The 22,767-nt window shown below is 39.7% G+C and overlaps 1 pseudogene; it reads right to left on the bottom strand.

The window, feature by feature from the left end:
* Positions 1-243: 243 nt before the first annotated feature.
* The window catches only part of LOC129734895 (solute carrier family 12 member 2-like), a 31,495-nt pseudogene continuing 8,971 nt past the window's right edge, over positions 244-22,767 (bottom strand).

Here is a 22,767-nt window from a genome sequence, read left to right on the forward strand (position 1 = left end):
CCTGCTGGCTAGTGTCTGCAGAAACAAGCTATCAATCAGCAGACAAAAGAATGTGTTGCTGCAAGTATCTCACTGAAAAGTTTTGGGGTTGTTTGTGGACATCAGGAACAGCAAAGAATTAACTAGTTCATTAACTATAAAGATGCTGCTTTCCATGAGTTATTCATAAAAGCATCTATGGAAGATAATAACAAGAATCAGCTTATTATATCCACAAATGCCAGTAGGAGGAGAGGAAAAAAATCAACATTTAGCATAGCTATTCAAAGAATACAGCACCTTTGTTTTGTGAAGCTCAAGTTCATTATCTGTTATCCTCCAGGGTTCACTCTCCTTCATTTTATCTACAACTTCTTGCTCTTTATCATCTTCATGAAGTCTGAATGCTTCTATCATTTCTTCAAAAGCTGCAATACTGGAACAATAAAGAGAACAGCCATATTAAAACAAATATGGTACTAGTCAGTATATCAGCAACAACCTTCATGCTATGGGAGAGAGGAGTGAGAAGAGTGGCTGGAAAGCTAGCTGGCAGAAAAGGACCTGGGGTTGTGTCTTGGTTTCAGCTGGGATCGAGTTAATTTTCTTCCCAGTAGCTGGTATAGTAGTGTGTTTTGGATTTGGTGTGAGAATAATGTTGATAACACACTGATGTTTTTAGTTGTTGCTAAGTAGTGTTTATACTCAGTAGAGGACTTTTCAGCTTTTCATTCCCTGCTAGAGAGAGGACTGGAAGGGACACAGCCAGGACAGCTGACCCAAACTAGCCAAAGGGGTATTCCATACCATAGAACATCATGCTTAGTATATAAACTGGAGGGAGTTGGCCAGAGCCTGCCAATCGCTGCTTGGGGACTGGCTGGGCATTGGTCAGTGGGTGGTAAGCAACTGTACTGTGCATCACTAGTTTTCTTTTCTCCCTTCCCTTTGGATTTTATTCCTCTCCCCTTCTCCCTCCTTTTCATTATAATTGTTATTATTATTATTGTTTTTATTTTATTTAAATTATTAATTAGTTTTTATCTCAACCCTTGAGTTTTACCTTTTCCCCAGTTCTCCTCTCCATCCCTCTGGGGGTGGGGTGGAGGAGTGAGCAAGCAGCTGCGTGGTATTTAGTTGCTGGCTGGGGTTAAACCATGACAATGATCTCTCTGTCCTTGTATCAACCCATAAGATTTTTCATCTTACTTTTTACCCCTGTCCTGCTGAGAAGGGGGAGTGAGAGTACAGCTTTGTAGGGGTCTGGCTGCAGTCCAAGGTTAACCCACCACACAGTCTAAAGACCAGAAATTTAAAAAACCCAATGTTATAAAATAGAAAGTTCTAGAATCATAAAATAGTTATAGCTTATTTAATTTCTCGCGTTTTTCGGGAACTATGTTATAGGACCTACTTTATCAAAATTCTTAAGAACAAAATATTCTAAATTCATGAAATAAATGAAGACTTCACCTTACAATCAGGTTTTTTGGGGTGATTTTTTTGAGACTTACTTTTCTATCTTTGGCTTAGTATTAATATCTCCAAGGATGATGATGTCTGAGAAATCTATCTGAAATTTGCTGAGCAAAGTAGCCATCCTGCATCAGAAAAACAAGCCTTTATACAGCGAGCATTTCTTTTATAATTTACAAGGTAGTCAGGCACTTGGTACTAAAAACACTAGTTTGAAAACAAAAACAAACACCACCCACACCACCCCTCAAGTGTGATAGAAGTAGAGGGGAAAAAATCCCTGTTTGAACAGAACTATTATACAAATCTGCCATACTGCTACAGATCAACATACTTCGGAAAATAAATTTTTAAAAGCATAAAATAAGAGAAGAGCCCTTCCTTAAAGCCCACCCCAGAAAATATTTGAGGAACAGAGACAACATTAGTGCCAGACAACATTACAGAAAAATTAGTGTAACCTGAGGTATCTCATTCAACATAATTTGGGGGAATGGAACTATTCTGGTGGAGGGAGAAGAGAGTATGATTAAACCTCTGCTACAGAACAATTGAAAGAAGGCTACTTGTAAGAGAAAGTCATCTAATGTATACTATGTTAGCATTTGAAATAAAATTTTTAGAGGCAAACTTACGCTCTTCTGTTATGATCAATACTGTTTATTTTTCCACCAACGAACACTCTGATCTTACAATCTTTCCACTTTTTCTAGGTTGTAAGAAGATAAGGAACTGTCCTGGTTTCAGCTGGGATAGAGTTAATTTTCTTCATAGTAGCTGGTGCAGTGCTGTGTTTGGCTCTGATGTGAGAACAATGTTGATAGCACACTGATGTTCTTAGTTGTTGCTGGGTAATGTTTATACTAAGTCAAGGACTTTTCAGTTTCTTGGGCCCTGCCAGTGAGAGGGCTGGAGGGGCACAAGAGACTGGGAAGGGACACAGCCAGGACAGGTAACTGAAACTAGACAAAGAGGTATTCCATACCATATGACATCATGCTTGGTATATAAACTGGGGGAAGAAGAAGGGACGGGACGGGACGGGACATCCAGCATTATGGCATTTGTCTTCCTGAATAACCATTAGGCATGATGGAGCCCTGCTTTCCTGGGGATGGCTGAATGCAGGAGCGGGCTGGAAACTAGGACCATGCGTGGCAATCAGTTAGCTGAGGGGAATGTGCTCGAGCTTGTCTAGACAACAATTAACATGATGAGACATGTTTACAGAGCACAGGGGAGTGGGAGACGGATGGCGCCAAGGAAAGGTAACACCTTGCTGTTAATTGATGGTAGTTAACCACCAATCAGGGATTGCCTAGTATGCAAGGCTTAGCTTCAAGAACCAATCTGTTTAAAACGCGCAGCTTCTGAAAGTGTATAAAAACGCGTGCTTCTGTACAATAAATTGACATTTGCTTGCATCAAGCTGCGTCCCGTCTCTTCATTCGCCGCAGCTGAACACCTGCCTGCTGATGGGAAGCAGTGAATGAATTCCTTGCTTTGCTTTGCTTTGCTTTGCTTTGCTTTGCTTGCGTGTGTGGCTTCTGCTTTACCTATTAAATTGTTCTCATCTCAACCCTTGAGTTTTACATTCCTTTCTGATTCTCTTCCACATCTCTCTGGCTGCGGGGGGAGTGAGCGAGCAGCTGCGTGGTACTTGGTTGCCAGCTGGGGTTAAACCACGACAGGAATCAACAGTGTCAAACCTGCATTTTGACCAGTTTAGGAACGTATCAGAAAACATAGTATCTTCTAAGAAGAGCGTTTAATAGTACAACTTTGTAATCTATGTATGGACTGAAAGATATCTATCAACAATTAATTCAAAATCACTTCAATATTGTTTTCCAAACACTTGTTGATAAAGTACAAAGTACATTGCCTCCATCATCAAAGAGCCATCGGACATCAATATTGCTTTTGCCTTGTTTCTTTTGAAACTGGGTACTAACATGAAGAAGTCTTTGGTCAGCCAAATTTAAAGGAGAAGATGGGCCATTTGAGTCTGGAAAAAATATCTAATGGCAGGTTATTTTTTAACTGTTTTGCTTAATAACCCCAAAGCCCAAATGCAACATCTTAATATTTTGTGATATCTGTAAGTTGAAATAGAAGTAATTTTAAAATTTTCTTTTTCTAGACTCCAAATTTTGATTGAATAGATATATACTAAGCTATATTTAGGGAGTTCACAAACTCACAAGTTCAGCAGCTACAGATTTATACCTTCAAGTCATCTAGCTGACATTTGACAAATAAATAATTTGCAAGAACTTTACATAGTCATTTGCCTGAACAATTTAACTAATATCACATACATACTTCAGAGCATTAGATCATGTGCTGTTGCATTGCTCTTGCATGACAAAAATCTTACTCCCCTGAGAAACATATAGACTCTAATTTATAAATAAGAACCACCTCCTAAGCACTGTTCTTCATTCCTTAAATCCATTTTTTTTTAAGCATCTGGTCAATAGAAAAGCTAGCTCCCACTGTTGAAATTCTGTCTTTTGTAGAAAGTACTGTTTTACATGTGCAAGGCTCTGAAGCACAATATAGACTAGTTTTGTGTAACCAGGACAGCTGTTGTATCTAATGTATAGATACTTATTAAAACAAGACTACAATGGCATTTTCAATTAAATACATATAAATATATAAAAGAACTCTAGAAAAAAACCTAACTGATTTCCCTTAGCTTAAATCTGCATTTGAACAAGAAACATGAGTTTGATATTCATCTCAGTCCTTGCCTTATTAGGAATTTTTAAATTCAGAGTACATCTGTGACTGATTTAAATTACTATACTACTATATTGCATACTGGGACTTCTTCCAAACTGCCATCTTGTACTTCAAGCTGAAATCTCACTTTCCATTATTAAAAAATAACAGCTTCTAGCTGTCAAAATTATGAAGTAAATGTCAAAAGAGTTGGATGTATTTTAGTCGAGGCAAAAGTATTTGCTTAACTTTCAAAAAAAGACTAAAATAAACCAAGAACTGCTTAATTCATCCTAATTAATCTCTATTCATACTATTTGAATGACTACTTCATGTTATTTCAGACAATAATCTCACTGTTTGTCTATATTATCCTTTGCTTTGTAAGCTATTGAACAATTCCAAATACTATACCAACAACTATGGCTTCAGAAGATCTATTGAATAGACTGAAACAACCCTTGAGAGTATAACACTAGATAATCCTTCCCTTACTCCTAAATCAAGTAGTGATCCAGTAAAATGCCTGAGACTCAGAGAACTAAGCAAGCTCCTGGATACATTTCAATATAAATTATAAAGAACAAAGTTAAAAAAAAGAATCAACAAAACCCACTCAAAACCAACCAACCAACCAAAAAACCCCAAACCACCCAACAATCATATTTTGGATGCATACACAATCCTACTGTGCATACACAGTAACATCCTGTTCTGGGAACTTGCACAAACTTTCATTTTACTACAACCTAATCCTTGAAGATGAACCGACCATATTCCAACTCAAGTATAAAGAAAAAAATTAACATTGTATGGTTGATATTTTCTCTCTCTGGTACACACACACATGTGCATATACAAGAAAGAGTGTGAAAGGAAAATAAAAATTAATAACGCGAAAGAATGATTTAACACAAAATGGTGAAAAATGCCTGCTTTTTTTCAACAGTGACTGCATTGGAGTCTTTCCATCCTCCTCGTCCTCTGGAACATGTTTAAAAATAAAAAATGAAAAGGTTAATTTCCTTTGTGATGTTAATGAAAACACAACTGTTTTATATTAAAAAAAAACCTTAGAAAATAAAGATGTAGAATGAAATGGGTTTTCATATGAAAAAAGCGTCCTAAGAATGACTTGTACTTAAAAAGAAACGCACCCAAGAAACAAATCCAAACATTTCTCATTTAACTATAAAGTCACTTTAAGCTTTTTCCTTAAAAAGAGGAAAGACAGTTAATGTTAAAGTATCGTATCTTGAATTATTTGTGCCTGTTAATATGAATATAATAAAAAATTCTAGTCTGAGGTAATGAACCCTTCATAAATTTAGTAGCACTTTCAATATATAGCTTTATGGACTGCTTCTCACCAATCTCATTAACTATTTAAAACAAAAAAAATATTCATTGTAGTTTGTAGTCTACCAACTATTTTATTTAGAGGCCTAGAGCTCAAAGATTTATTTTATGTACTGGTAAATTCTAAAACAAAATACTTAAATGATTAGACATCAATGGCTAGAAAAGCATAAGACACTTCAGTTCCCCAGACCAAAAAACCCAACCTTATCTAATTCCTTGGGGGAAGGTGGGGGAGAGAATGAAAACAGAACCAGAGAGAGAAAGAGTGAGAATTCAAGTTTCATTGCTAACTAGAAAGTTACCTTTATGTAGAACAGGAGTGTTTTCACTAGATGACAGAACAAAAGCTATAGAAAAAGCATCTGTCTCAGCCTTCTTGCTATAATCCACTTTTACTATGACATCCTTGGAACATGTAGATTTTTCTTAGAATGAGAGTATCTCTTATTTGAGGAAGCAAAGAAATGCATTATAAACCACTTCTTTGTGCCAAATGGTATCAGACAGAGATATGTGACTGTACTGGAATAGTTCACAGTTGGTTAAACTATACTACAACTGCTATGCTATGGAAAACAACAAAAACTTATAAAAACTGATTCAAAGTACAAAGAGGCTCCTCCTTTGAAAATAGCTTTAGATTCCTGCTACTTCCTTCCCAGATTTTTGGTGTCTATCGCATTACTGTAGGTTAAACATAAAACAGCTAGCTACTACTGAGAAAGTACAAACTTCATGTTTATATTATATGCATATTTTAAAAATGTAAAAGTATCAATACACAGTACCTCTGGCATAAATAGAATTTGAAAAAATTAAGAGCTAAACAGAAACATTGGCTAGAAATTTTTCTCATTTTAGCAAAAATTTTCCTCCTTTGATCAAAAGGAAAAGCCTTTAGGACACCAACCACCCCCCCCCAACTTTAATAAAAGAAACAATAATTACAAAAGACAGCTACTGATACCAGAATAATGTTAACTAAGCATTTGTATAGCGAAAGAGTTTTTCAAGTGTTGCTAATGGAACTCTATGGCTGACAAGATGCCTTAAGTATGAAACGTGTGGTAAAGTTATCACATTCTCTGCTATTATATTAATGGTGTCACACTACTAATTCTATCTGACATGGAGACCTTGGTTTTTGTTTAAACATATGTGGGGGGAGGATATTGGTGCAACATTTTCCATGCAAAAGGAGAAAAAATACAAAGTCTAACCCCAAGTGGAGGATGAGCCTTAGACAAGGCCCCAGCCACGGCCCAGACCACCAAGTTTTCTTCCAGGATTGGCTTCAGTTGAGCTACTTGATGGTTGAGTTGAAGCAAACTCAACACAGACCCCCGTGGATACTAATAAGACTTTTCTGACACCTTGAAGTTATGCTTTCCCAATCTCAGCAGTGTCCTGTGTGAAAAACAGGCCACTCCTTACTGTTTTTCTCATACTGCTTTGCCCTCTTGTACATAGCAATAAGTTCTCTGCCTCTCCCTAAATCCTAACACCTTTGTATATTTCCAGGGAAGGAAAAAACATCCTCTCTTTCCACAGGGTGCCACCTACACAGCATGAGTTGCATGCCACAAGCAGTCTTCCTCATTGTAGCCACACTGCATGGAGCAGGCTACAAACAAATTATACATTATCAATTCAGTAGACAGTTGCCAATGAAGTTCAAAGGCTTCCTTCATGATTGTGCTCGAAATGCAACTAAAATTATGCTAGTGGACTTAAGAGAAATACCTACAAAGTGCAAGCAAGTCTTCTACATTGAAAATACAAAACCTTTCCAAACTTAAGACAGACTTCTGTTGAGGTCTCTAAGCTGCTAAGGTAAGGGGAAAAAAATACATAACAGTATTACTGGCTCATGCAACTTTTGCTAAAATATTTTCTTAATTTCTAGACTAGGGTCTTAAGTAATTGATGTCAATTTGGTAGCCTCTTTCTTTCAGTAACATTAAGTCATTGGGAAGCAAGTACATACAGCTTACACATAAAGATAGTTGTATATATATTAAAAAAAATTCTGTTGCTGAACATAGGGTATACTTCTTACAGATGTCAGGCTGTGTTGGGTTTCTGTGGCAAGGTTTTTGGTAGCAGGGAGGCTTCAAGGGTGAGTTCTGTGAGAAGACACCAGAAGCTGCCCACATGTTGGACAAAGCCAGTTCCAGCCAGCTCCAAGATGGACTGGCCGATGGCCAAAGCTGAGCCAATCAGTGACAGTGGTAGTGCTTCTGTGATAACATATTTAAAAAGGGGTAAAAACTGCTGTGCAACAGCAGCTGGGAAAAAGGAATGAGAATATGTGAGAGAAACAACTCTGCAGACACCAAGGTCAGTGAAGAAGGAGGAGGAGGAGGTGCTCCAGGTGCCAGAGCAGAGATTCCCCTGCAGCCCATGGTGAACACCATGGTGAGGCAGGTTGTCCCCCTGCAGCCCATGGATGACCACAGTGGAGCAGATATCCACCCTGCAGCCTGTGGGGGACCCCATGCTAGAGCAGGTGGATGTCCCATGCTGGAGCAGGGTCCTGGCAGAAACTGCAGCCCATGGAGAGGAACCCAGAAGGAGTGCATTTTCAGGCAGGACCTGTGACCCCGTGGGGGACCCATGCTGGAGCTGTCCATTCCTAAAGGACTGCACCCTATGGAAAGGACCCACTCTGGAGCAGTTCTTGAAGAACTGCAGCCCATTGGAAGGACCCATGTTGGAGAAGTTCATGAAGGACTGTATTCTGTGGGAGACCCCACACTGGAACAAGGGAAGAGCATGAGGAAGAAACAGCAGCAGAGACAAAGAGTTATGAAGTGGCTGCAACCCCCTTTCCCCATCCCCCTGTGCCACTTGAGGAGGGGGGAGGAGGCAGAAGATTTTGGAGTGATTTTGAGCCTGGCAAGAAGATGGGAGTGGAGGAAAGGTGTTTCTAGATTTGATGTAATTTTGCATTATCCTACTCTGTTATTAATCGGCAATAAATTAAATTAACCTTTCCCAAGTCAAGTCTGTTTTGCCCATGACAGTAATTGGTGAGTGATCTCCCTGTCCTTACCTCAACCCACAAGCATTTCTTTGTATTTTCTCCCCCTGTCCTATTGAGGAGGGAGAGTGATAGAGCGACTTGGTGAGCACCTGTGAGGAGATTGAGACACGGACTCCTGAATCTGACCAGAAGACCCTTTATTAGTCCAAACCCCATGCTTATATATCCTCGTTCGTTGTTCACGCGCAACATACTAAAATATCATTGGTTAATCAATACTGTTCACACACTTCTTGGCTACATATAATTGGTTAATTACTAAGCTACAAACGTACTGAACTTCTTGCATTTTTTTTTCTCTCTTCTTTCTTACCTCTGTGAGTTTCATGTTCTCAGCCAGCCGCCGAGACGTGGCATCACGCATCCGCTCCAGCCTTGCTTCATATCCCATTTGTCTTCTGGGTATTCAGCCAACCTTATCTTACTTTCTTTCTTCTTTAGCCTTCAAGGTCCTTCACAGGAATCGTGGCCCCCAGCACTTGCCATAAAGCTCTCTACGATTCCCCCTTCTTTATTTTGAACAGAAACAACATACAGGTTAAACTGCTTTTGAATCATAGATCTTATACAATTCAACATACAGGGAATAATCATCAATATAACTACAATTACAAATAACAACATTCCTCTGTGTATTGTAAGCTCCTGCAACCATCTGGTGATTCCCCATGACTTAAAAAGATTCCGCAACCAATCTCCTGATAGTTCATGCTGTAAGTCATTTGACATGTCCTTCAATTTTTGTAACTAACTGTGAATTGACTTCGAATGGTCCGAAAGGTTCATACAACGCATTCCTTAGCACTGTTCACTTATAGGCTACTCTCTACTGTTCATGCTGTTTCCTTATCTTCTAGAGGTGAGATCACATTCCTCCTTTGTTTCTGTCTCATCCTGGTTTCTTCTCATACTCCCTCAAATTTATTTAACTCTTTGCAGCAAGATCTCAGCTGCACATCGTCAAAGCAAGGCCACAGCTGCACATTATCAATGTCAAAACAACCCACTGTCTCCATACTGTACAATTCCCCCTTTTAGGTTTTGGTTTTGTTTTGGTTTGGTTTTTTTTCAAAAAGTTGCTTTAACATGTTATGGACTGTTCATTTTTTAATTTTTTTTTTCTCATTACTTAATTACCAATTTTAGCCTTATTTTATGTGTACATTTGTACATTTCAATCAGGTTCACAAAATGTAAAACTTTTCTTATCAGCGCATTTCATACAGAGGTCTACATATAGGTTTATGATTATTTATAAGAACATGCAATAAGCTATGGAAATTTTATTATAATATTCCATCAGAAACTTCTAATCAAATAAATGAGCATGAGAAATTGTGTTTAACCTGAAAATTCTATATATAAGCTGTTAAGAAACATTTTCTATCCTAAAAAAAAAAAGAGATAAAACCTACTTAAAAGCTCTTGAAATCTTGCACTTGGGCGAGTGTTCCACTGTGCCTCCATTCTAAAGCATGGAAGTGGAAATTGTGTAGAACAAAGCTGTACTTGAAATAATTGTTCAACTGTTATTGCTGTTTTTCAAAGAACCTGAAAGCATACAATGAAAACTTAGAACTAAACAAACAGCTGAACGGACACCTTTAGATCATTACTGGAATTAAATGTAGTCCTGTATGAACCATAAATCATCTACATGTTAAATCACTCTTCTCCATCACTGTTGTCACTGTCTTTGAGCTTCATAACAATACCTAGGTCATGATCCTTTAGCTTAGGCAACTTCATCAGGTTAAATATACAAACATCTATTTCTAATACAAATTTGTAGAATGCGTTCTATCCACAAGACACTTTATGGAGAGATATTATGTTGTATTGTGTATGATCTATTAGAAGTGAAAAATGGTGTTCCTGAAAGAAAACGCTTCTTTAGATCATAACTTTAAAACTGGTTTTGCACCTGCTATACTGCAAGAATACCCTAAGCAGTACTGTATCTTTGTGGACTTTGAGATATCTGTGTGATTACATTTAAACTTAACACGCAAGCTGATTTCAAGTATAATTCTAGGCACAAGTATGGGAAATGGCATGCTGTCGGGACACAATCTTTCTCACTTACAAGGTATCAAATGGTATGTTACTCAAGTTAAAGTCTAACTTCTATGACAACTTCATTTTCACCAAAGGAGTTGCAGTTAAGTACACAAACTAATGCAGCTCAACTGAAGTTTCACCGCTGCAACGGAGTACAGAATACTTTTTCCACTGACCTTAAAGGTTGTGGTGGTGGTGATGAAGGTGTGACAGATATTTGACTTTTAACCCAAAACAAATTTTCAGCTGTGTTAAATTCACCTGTACACAAAGAACACTTATTCCTTCTGAAGCACCAGCACAGTCTTTTCACCTTGAGCTGTTCCCAATTTAGAGGTTAAGAAAAAAAAAGAAATAATTCAAAAGATATTCTGTCAATATGCTGATGCAGTTGTATGTTAAATTCTGGTCACACTGAAATAGGGTTATGTTCTAGCATTTATATATATGTAGCACTCCATTATAATTTATGAACAAAATTCAGAAGTCCATTTTATCTCAAATTGCTTGGAATTAGATTAGGTTGGAGTTGTCATCCTAACATCTAGTTTCCACATTTTACCCCTTAACCGAAAAACACACATGATGAAAAAGCATATTTCTAGAAACAGAAGAGTAACTGGAAAAAGTTCTTATGTTCACAATTGTTTTTCTAAGTCTTATTAAAGTCACTTTTTTTTTAATGCAACCAGACACTTTACCTTAACAGAGAAGCCCATATTTACATCTCTGAGCCCGGACACAAACCGCAGCTGCATGCACCACCAGGCTCAGGGCAGGAACCATTCATGCAGTTACATAGCTATATATCACTACAAGCATGCAGACACCTATTTATCACTAGATAACCATGTTCATCTTTCCTACTCTCCTTCACAATACCTAGCTGTTCTCTCATCTCCTGTTAGGTGAGATATTCTCCATCTTCCTCTCCTATATCTCTCTTCAGACATTGTCTATCCTCCTCTTCTTTGCTTGTTAATTGCAACAAGGCAAAGGTTATGTGTAGCTGGGTGACCATGACTTGATTTATGTTATAATGAACTAAACGCTGAATACATGAAAAAAGGCATGGGAGACATAAGGCAAACATCAATAAGGTGGTTAAGGTAATTATAATAAATCCTGTAATACTTTTGATCCACGGCCCAAAGTTTCCCAGCCGTGAGAAGAGACCAAAGGCATCCCGCCCCTGGCTCTGCTGCAGATCTTTGTTTAAGGCTTTTAAGTTTTGTATACTTTTGTCAATTAATTCAGAATGGTCACTCAGATTCACATAACACATCCTATCAAAGTCTTCACACCCATGTCCCTGTGCCAATAATAAAAATCAATAGCATCTTGGTTCTGTAGCAACATATGACGGACAGAATCAACATCTATTAAAAAGCCAGAAAAAAAAATAGTATTTGTAGTATTACTTTCTTTAGCAAGCTAGCAGCCTAATTTACTAAGCAAGTTAAGAGCGTGTACTATTCCTACAGAAGAGATTAGAGAAGCAAAAATGTGTTATGCTGCATTCCAGAACTCAACCTGAGAGTTACAGTCTGCTGTGAGTTCTGCATTACAATCATTTGACACATGTTGGGGTTGCAATTGAAAGTTGCCCGTTTACAATTTTCATTGGCATTATCATAGCTAGTTGTTTTAAAAGCAACCCTTGAGCTTCCTCATGCTCGACTTGTTGCAAAATATTCTGAAGCCGATCAATAAAGTTAGTATATGACTCTTTAGGACCCTGCAAGACTGTGGCGAACGACTCACTAGAGGCTCAACCAGACTCCCGCATCCGGACTGCCTTAATAGCCATCTCCTTCATTTGCAAATAGTTGTCCCTGGGATACTTTGCCTGAGTCACAGAATCGGCACAATTATTTTCTCCAGCCAACTGTTCATAGTTAACAGCAATTCCCCGATTAAGGTTTTCAGTCAAGGCCACTACACATAGCTCACAAAAATTAGATAATCACATCATTTACTGCATCAGAGTTAGTACCATACAAAGCAATGACTTCCAGTCATGTGGTGTGAGTGTATAAGGCTCTTCAATTACTTAAAGAAGGGACATAGCAAATGTACTATGAATCCTCCCTTCCTGCACTGCTTTGTTTAACTCTTTAACAGCCTCGTATTGCACAAGCTGCCACTCTGGAGGTTGATTTGTCTAACAAAATACTGAACATGCCACAGCGACTCCCAAATCTCCTCGCTTAAGCTCTTCCCACTTGCATTCCTGCCACCAATCCCTCAGACCCCCTTTCACCCTCCCCGAAAATACAGTCAATGCACCGGGGGAGGGAGGAAAAAGGTCTAGCTCCTTTTCTGGATCTATAGGACCTGGATCAAAAGGTTTATCAGTGTCAATAAAATCATTGTCCGAGTTGTCCTGTTCCAGTGCTTGGTCCTGTGTTGTGAGGGTTGCTGCAATTAGTGACAGGAGCTTTGGGGGCAGAGACCATCGTTGACAGTGTGTCGAGAAGAGTCGCACTGTCGTTGGAATTTACAGCTTCCCCTGGTTTAGCACTGTTAGTAGAATTAGTCCACACTTGGCGAAGAGTAGTCAGAATTTGCCACCAAGGTGCTAAATGCATTCCCGACGCGGAGTCCCCCTGCGCAGCATCATCATACAATTGTCTGCTGACCACTTACCAGGCAGGAATTTGCAAAGTGCCATCAGGTGGAAAGTCCAGCACTTTGTCACGGATCCATTCTAACAGTCACTAGCTGCGGACCCATCATCACATTCTCTAATCAAGTTTGTGTGAAAGGAGAATATAGTTCATTTTGCATTACAGTTTTCTGTAGTTCCTTAATCATTTCCCAGTGAAACGCCTGATATTGGCCTGGGTGTCTATCTTGTAATACCATGGGAAACACGTGCACTCCCTCTTTCATACTTTCCAAGTGCACTCCCCTCCACTCTTTTTTAATCCGTCTCCCGATATCATTTTCATTATCACTGTTGCTTTCCTTATTAGCACTCTGCCGCACCACTTGCTTCTTCCTTACTTTTGACTGTTCCTTTTTTAACTGTAAATCCTCCAATCGTAAATTTAACAGATTTTCACCTTGTCCATCCTCATCTGAATCCTCCGACTGCTCCTTCTAGTTCATCAGAAACATGCTCAGTGTCAGCCTTGCTCTCACTCGGCTCCGTCGGCTGAGCAACATCTTGTTTTGTTGTTACACTGGCTTCCTGCCCCTTCTCAGTCTCCGACCAAGCCTCCTTAGCAATATCTGCAAGCTGTTTTTCTGCACGCATCTCTTTCAATGTCTCGAACACTAATCTCCAAGTAGTCATTACCTGACTAGCATTCAAGTCTCCTCGAGATGCCTTTTCCCAAATTTGCTCTCCTGCTGACTCTCACATTTTAACATCAAATATTTCTGTAGAGGTTGCTGGGGTGCCTTGGCTCTTTAACCAGGCTAGCAACAGTCCCAGATTACTTTTTTCATATACAATTCCTCTTTTGTGCAAAATATGCTGAAACACCCTTAATATACTTTTTTCTTCTGCAGACATATTTGAACCCATTTTTTAAAGTTTCTTAAAATTTCTTAAAGCTTCTAAAGTTTCTTGGCTGCTCACCTGTATCGATGCGTACAGGCATTGTTTCCTTAGTTTCCTTAGTCCCCGGGGTTTGGGTTGTCTGCCTGGTCCAGCCAGCAGAATGATCGTTCAGCCAAGACGTCTCCTCCGGAACGCAGCCCTCTTCCACGAGCTGTCGTCTTTGTCGCTCAGTTCCGTCCTTATTCTTCCAAGGTTTTGGAACTCCACCATAGGGATCACCATTTGGGGAGACTGAGACACGGACTCCTGAATCTGACCAGAAGACCCTTTATTAGTCCAAACCCCATGCTTATATATTCTCGTTCGTTGTTCACGCGCAACATACTAAAATATCATTGGTTAATCAATACCGTTCACACACTTCTTGGCTACATATAATTGGTTAATTACTAAGCTACAAACGTACTGAACTTCTTGCATTTTTTTTTTCTCTCTTCTTTCTTACCTCTGTGAGTTTCATGTTCTCAGCCAGCTGCCAAGACGTGGCATCACACATCTGCTCCAGCCTTGCTTCGTATCCCATTTGTCTTCCAGGCGTTCAGCCAACCTTATCTTTCTTTCTTCTTTAGCCTTCAAGGTCCTTCACAGGCATCGTGGCCTCCAGCACTTGCCATAAAGCTCTCTACACACCTGGGAGCTAGCCAAGGTCAACCCACCACACAGACCTATTCCTTTCAGTAATTTTTATTCTATGAAAAGAGTGATTTTGGTTTTCGCTAAAAAAACCAAACAAATTCTTCATTTAACATCTTCAGAAAGTGGTGTTAAAATAACAGCTATTTGCCAGAGGAAATAAAATAAATATTACCTTGTCCCTGAAGGTGAGATATGTCCAAGCCCTCTTTTAGGTGGATGACAACTACACCATACTGGATGTCAAAGGCATCACTACACAAAAGAAACAGAAATAAAACACTTTTATAATGCATTCCTTCCCCAGAAACCTACTTTATGCACCCTCTTTGAACAAATTTTAGAGACTAAACTACATTTTAAACTTCCAAATCATATGTTTCTGTTACAATTTTAGTTTCAACTCCAAACTATCAACTGCATTAGTGAACTGAACACCATGTCCTGAAATGCAACATACATAAAGGTTATCTGTTCCCTTTTCTGTCTCACCTATACAAAATGGTCATTAAATAAAAGAAACATGAACAAGTCAGTTGAATTCTGCAGAGACGATGACAAAATCCATTGGGAAATCTAAATTTTGATTTCTTCCATCAAAAAATGGGATTTATTTCAAGGACATCTCCTTGATCTGCAGGCTACACATTTCTGAAGTGTTCCAAAACATTTGGGGCTTAAAAAAAGATATGAAATTTTAATTCAGAATTAAATTAGATACAAGTTTAATGTGCTTATTTCCATTATATCTGATGGGGGAACTTACCCCTTTAAAAAATAAATTAGGAGAAAATTAATTACTGTAGAAACAAGCAATAAGCCTGAACAAATGAATGAACAAAAGTCTGAGGAAAAGGAAGGACAGAAAAATCAAGATTTAAAAGATAAAAATATGAACTTAGTCATATAATCCAGTTTGCATTAGCCATTAATCATCAGCACTTTAAATATACATACCTCATTAAAACAACTATAATTCATTTATCATAGAATGGTTTGGGTTGGAAGGGACCTTAAAGATCATCTAGTTCAGGGGTCCTTAAACTACGATCCACGGGCTGGATACGGCCCCCCAGGGTCCTCAATATGGCCCCCGGTACTTACAGAACCCCCCCGCCCCCCCCCCCCCCCCGCTGGGGGTTGAGGGGGGAAACCAAGCAGTCGCAGATGACTGCCTGCCACTTCATCCGCGTGCCGGCCCCCTGTTTAAAAAGTTTGAGGACTCCTGATCTAGTTCCAGGCCCCCTGCCATGGGCAGGGACACCTTCCACTAGACCAGGTTGCTCAAAGCTCCATCCAACCTGTCCTTGAACACTTCCAATGATGGGGCATCCACAACTCTCTGGGCAACCTGTGCCAGTGCTTCACCACCCTCATAGTAAAGAATTTCTTCCTAATAGCTAATCTAAATCTCCCCTCTTTCAGTTTAAAGCCATTTTCCCCTTGTCCTATCACTGCATGCCCTTGTAGAAAGCCCCTCTCCACCTTTCCCATAAGCCCCCTTTATGTACTGGAAGGACGCAATAAGGTCTCCCTGGAGCCTTCTCTTCTCCAAGCTGAACAACCCCAACTGTCTCAGCCTGTCTTCATAGAAGAGGTGCTCCAGCCCTCTGAAATCAGATAAATGATTCCGAGAAATCCCATGTCCTTTCCTCAGACAGAAATACCACAAGATTTCCGTCATTAAACGCTATTCTTTAAAAGTAGTAAGACTTGATGAGAAATGTTCAAAGTATCAACATATTCCATAATAAATGCAATAAAAATTGACTATGGTATAGGAATAAAAATCTTTTTCCCATCAGTTAACATTTTTAAAACATTCTTTAATTTTTTAAATCTCTGCAGATGAGATGTGTTCCTATTGTGCTCTTCAGAAATTTTAAAAATTCAAACTTCAAAAATATGCTTGACCTATAGTTGCTACATCCTGAGGTTTTTCTGTTGTGGATATGGAGAGCCACATGACTTTATGGCCCTAAGAGTTCTTCCAGCACAAGCCATTACAAATCAATATGGGGGTGGGTGTGGATCCCCTCCACACAAAGAAAAATTAACCAAATTTTCCCCTTATTTTTCACTGCCTTTGGGAGTCCTGCATTTTTCTTAAGGACCTGGGGTGGTGGTAGTGGTGGTGGGAGAGGTTTTGGGGTTTTTTTTCCCTTCTAATCCCAGTTTGGTTTGTTTTAATCTCTACCTGTAATCCTTCTTCCCTTCTTTCTTTTAAAGGCATGGTAACCAACAAGGGTAAAGCACAACTAAAACAATTTAAGTAGCATATCACAACAACAAAATAATCTCTGTATAAGTGCAAGTGTGAGAAGCAAGTTTTGTTTTTCTTAAATATGTTAGTAGTGAAAGATATTATATTAATTTTTTCAATCAGAACTGGTTGGACCTTCACAACTGACAAATTACACTGGGATTTCCTTTCCCATCTGCTTGTTGGCTACTGTATTACTTTGGGTGTCCAGTGCTGTGTATCATTTACAATAAAAATTTGTAGTGGGTTGACCCTGGCTGGATGCCAGGTGCCCACCAAGCCACTCTGTCACTCCCCTCTGTGGCATATGAAGGCACGGACCCCAAGTCAGTGAAGAAGTGAGATCGTTTATTGCATACATAAGTGCTGGTTATATACAATTGCTTATCTACCCAAGTTCTGCCCTGGAATGTGCCTACATACAGCAGAGCACCTGGGAATTTGTCTACATGTAGCAAAGCAGTTGCTCATTATGAGCTGTTCACACACTTGCGGTTTCACTGCCAAATTTGGCCGCTTATCTGTACACTAACAGTTCTGCCAATTCAGTCTTGTTACTCTACCAGGTCAACTTATTTTTGTCCCTTACACTCCTCCTCAGCTGGACAGGGGAAAGAAAAGGTAACAAAAAGTTCATGGGTTGAGATAAGGACAGGGAGAGATCACTCACCAATTACTGTCACAGGCAAAACAGACTCAACTTGGGTAAATTAGTTTAATTTATTACCAATCAAATCAGACTAGGGTAATGAGAAATAAAACCTAAACCTTAAAACACTTTCCCCTTACCCTTTCCTTCTTCCTGGGCTTAACTTCACTTCTGATTTTCTCTACCTCCTCCCCCTGAGTGGTGCAGGGGAATGGGGCAATGGGGGTTGCAGTCAGTTCATCCCGTTGTCTCTGCTGCTCCTTTCTTCTCAGGGGGAGGACTCCTCACACTTTTCCCCTGCTCCAGCATGGGGTCCCTCCACAGGAGACAAGTTCTCCATGAACAACTTCAACGTGAATCCTTCTCATGGGCTGTGGTTCTTCATGAACTGCTCCAGCGTGGGTCCCTTCCATGGGGTGCAGTCCTTCAGGAACAGACTGCTCCAATGTGGGTCCCCCGCAGGGTCACAAGGCCTGCCAGGAGCCTGCTCCAGTGCAGGCTTCCCATGGGATCACAGCCTCCTTCAGGCATCCACCTGCTCTGGCATGGGGTCCTCCATGGGCTGCAGGTGGATATCTGCTCCACCATTAACCTCCATGGGCTGCAGGGGGACAGCTTGCTTCATCATGGGCTGCAGGGGAATCTCTGCTCCGGTACCTGGAGCACCTCCTCTCCCTCCTTCTTCACTGACCTTGGTGTTTGTGGAGTTGTTGCTCTCATATTCTCACTCCTCTCTCTGCAGTTGCAGTATTTCCCCCCCCTTCTTAAATATGTTATCACAGAGGCAATACCACTGTTGCTGATCAGCTTGGCCTTGGCCAGCAGCAGGTCCGTCTTGGAGCCAGCTGGCACTGGCTCTATCAGACATACGGGAAGCTTCTAGCAGATTCTCACAGAAGCCACCCCTGTAGCCCCCCCACTACCAAAACCTTGCCACACAAATCCAACAGAATATTTTACTGGTTTAACTAGAAGATGAAAAGTTAACATAACGGTCGATTCATTTTCTAGACTTAATCCTCAATGACTGTAACTCTTAAATCTCAATCTGCTGCCACAATGCTCTCTAGATGCAGAAAGGGTTATTAAATAGAAATTTACTCTGTTCAAACTGTAAAACAGCTACTTATTAATTTCCATATCAGAAAAAAACACTGGATTGAAGATTGTTGGATCAGCAATGTGGAAAACTAGAAAGCATCTGAAAGCAATTAGAAGAAAGCTTGTGTAACTGATCTTCCTGAAATAAAAATTCTTTTACTTATGTTTCATTTTTGTTCATTTGGTAATAAGAATTATCCACATTTCTGCATTTTCTGCTTACTGGAAAAAATTTATATAGGTCTCAACATCTCTAATGTCAGCTTTTCTCCAGTTTCTCTTAAATCCAAGAACAAGGGTGTTGGGTCTCATTCTACCCAGACCAGCAGCCTAAGGAGAACACAAATTAGTTGTTTCAGTAACTTACTTTTAAAAAATAGTTTTCTTTTTTTTTTTTTTTTTTTAAGCATACAAGTATCTTTCAAAGTTTTAGGATAACTTTGCATAATGGAAACACTTCAACATGCAAAGTATAAAAACATTTAATTTTTTTATGTCCATCCTCACCACTTCCATTAAAAAAACCCAAACAAACATGAAACAGGTTGTCCTGGTTTCAGCTGGGATAGAGTTAATTTTCTTCTTAGTAGCTGGTGCAGTGCTGTGTTTTGGATTTGGTGTGAGAACAATGTTGTGGTGTGAGAACAATGTTGATAGCATACTCACGGTTTCAGTTGTTGCTGGGTAATATTTTACTAAGTCAAGGTCTTTTCAGTTTCTTGGGCCCTGCCAGCCATAGGGCTGGGGAGGCATGGGAAATTGGGAGGGGACATAGCCAGGACAGCTGACCCAAACTAGCCAAAGAGGTATTCTGTACCATATGACATCATGCTGAGTATATAAACTGGGGGAAGAAGGGGGGGGGGGGGGGGGAGCATCCAGCATTATGGCATTTGTTTTCCGAAGTAACCTTTAGGCATGATGTAGCCCTGCTTTCCTGGAGATGGCCAAATACCTGTCTGCTGATGGAAAGTAGTGAATTAATTCCTTGTTTTGCTTTGCTTGCGTACGTGGCTTTTGTTTTGCCTATTAAATTGTTCTTATCTCAACCCTTGAGTTTTACATTCCTTTCTGATTCCCCATCCCTCTGGGTGATGGGGAGTGAGCAAGCGGCTGCATGGTGCTTGTTTGCCGTCCAGGGTTAAACCACAACACAGGTGTACCTGCATTAAATACTGTCCTCCTTCCCTCAAGTCCTCTGCATGCACTGGTGCATAGAAGGACTTTGTTTTGTTTTTAATAAGCCTTTGTTGGTACTTGGTCAGATTACTTAACCGTTCCTTCGCTGCTTGCCTCTTAGAACCCTTTCAAAAGAAGGAAATGAAGGGGGAGAGGGAACAAGAAATATAAGCATCAGTCATAATAAAGCAGAATGTTTTATTTCACTGCTAGAATCCAAATAAAACTTGAAGGACCTCAAAACATGTTTTCCACTGTCAAAAAGAACCCAACCCAATGAAATATCACTCATTAACAACAACAATAAAGAGTGGACCACATTCTCATTTTTAGGATAAGGGTTCCTCAACCTTAAACATTCTTGTTCCTGCAGAGCACAACCACTTCACTAGCTTGTGGCATAAATTTGTCCTCCAAAGCATAACATAAGTCTAGAAGAAAAGGGCTCTGTAACAAAACATACATGGATATAAGATGACTTAATATTAGGTTTTATGGGAGTATTTGTTTCAAGCTGTACTGAAACTGCATTTGCCTACATTTATACATAATCCTACTACTGCTCCCTCCTACTGCTATTTCAGAAAGCCTTTGTCACAGTAGTGCCTCTACTGCAGCTCTATGAAAACTATTTATTGTGAGATTCAGTACAACATATAGAAGCACAACATGAAGTCTGCATTGCTAATCCAAGATCAGACTGTGGAAGCAGGTTAGAGGAGCAAAAAGCAACAACTGCCTGAGACATTAAGACTACCACTGTGTTCTATTTACCATCAAGGGAGATTTAGAACTGGCTTAGTCTCTTATGTTTCCTACAAACCCAGTAATTTGACTTAGTTACCTACACTTCTTCCCTGGACTTCTAGCTTCCACACAGCTATCAAAATCCCTGTCTTGGTTTTGGCTGGGATAGAGTTAATTTTCATCTTAGTAGCTGGTACAGTGCTGTGTTTTGGATTTAGTATGAGAATAATGTTGATAACACTGATGTTGTAGTTGTTGCTAAGTAGTGCTTACTCTAAATCAAGGACTTTTTAGTGTCCCGTGCTCTGCCAGTGAGGAGGTGCACAAGAAGCTGGGAGGGAGCAGAGCCAGGACAGCTGACCTAAACTAGCCAAAGGGAAATTCCATACCATAGAACATCATGCTCAGTATATAAACTGGGGGGAGTTGGCCGGGAGGGACGATTGCTGCTCAGGGACTGGCTGGGCATCAGTCAGCAGGTGGTGAGCAATTGTATTGTGCATCACTTGCTTTTTTCCCTTGGATTTTATTTCTCTCTCTCTCTCTCTCCTTCATTACAATTGTTGTTGTTATTATTTTACTTTATTTCAGTTATTAAGCTGTTCTTATATCAACCCATGGGTTTTACCTATTTCTGATTCTCCTCCCCATCCCACCAGGGTGGGGGTTGGGGAGTGAGTGAGCAGCTGCATGGTACTTAGTTGCTGGCTGGGGTTCAACCATGACATCCCCTCAAATTTCCAAGATTTTAAATTGCATTACCACTTTATATGACTATTTATTTTTACATTGTTTTACCAATGGGCCTACAAGAAAGCTGGTGAGGGACTTTTTACAAGGGTATGTAAGTAATAGGACAAGGGGGAATGGCTTTAAGCTAAAAGAGGATAGATTTAGATTAGATATTAGGAAGACGTTCTTTACAATGAGGGTGGTGAAGCACTGGAACAAGTTGCCCAGAGAAGCTGTGGATGCCCCATCATTGGAAGTGTTCAAGGACAGGTTGGATGGGGCTTTGAGCAACCTGGTCTAGTGGAAGGTGTCCCTGCCCATGGTAGGGGGGTTGGAACTAGATGATCTTTAAGGTCCCTTCCAACCCAAACCATTCTATGATTCTATGATGTGGGAAAATATCCAGATGAAAGTTTGAGATCTGCAGCTTGATTAAGACCAGTCCAAAATATTTCTGCTTCTAGTCTGTTTCATGTTCCAGTTTCAACCGTTCTGTGTCTCCGTGTATTGCAGTGAGTCTTACAGCTTTGGAGAAAGCTACCTTAAGATTTGACTCTGTGTTTCAACTAAAGATTAAAGCCACAATTTACAAGTTTCTGCTGTGATTTTTGAGAGTCCAAGTTTCCTCATTCATACAAAACTAATCAAGTGTCCATGTATTTGCTTATGATAAATCCCAGTCTTTGTGGTAACTTGTATGAGATAGAAATGCAATTCCATCTATTGCAGAAAGAAAAATGTTTTCTTTCAGAGAAGATAGCACTAACTTAGACAGTTAGCTGTATACTGCTGTCATTTTGACTGACTGCTCTGTCCAATGTATGAGAGAGCACAAGACTGAATGACACAAGGACAGAAAAAGGCCCAGATTGTATTCCAGTATTCACTTTACTCCTACAAGTCTTCCAAAGCATTTAAATATCAAATGATCGAAGATACTAATTTTGCTGTTTCCTCCCATACCATACATACGCATATCCTAAAACACAACTTCTACTGCAGGACTTTCATTTAGAAGTGGATAAAAAGTGATGCAAAGCACAACATCCTGATGTTTATGTTAACTGCCATATTAGCTTCCTTAAAGGTGTAGCACACCTAACTGCAAAGGTGGTGACCCCTGCATGAGTGGATCCCACCAGTAAATCACAGTTTTTGCACTTCTCAGGAAACTAACGTCTTTCACTTGAAGAAAATGACAGTTTTGTAAAAAAGTCAAGGTAATTTTTAAGTAAAAA

This window comes from Falco cherrug (genome assembly GCF_023634085.1).
Source record: "Falco cherrug isolate bFalChe1 chromosome W unlocalized genomic scaffold, bFalChe1.pri SUPER_W_unloc_1, whole genome shotgun sequence".
In the NCBI taxonomy this organism is placed as follows: domain Eukaryota; kingdom Metazoa; phylum Chordata; class Aves; order Falconiformes; family Falconidae; genus Falco; species Falco cherrug.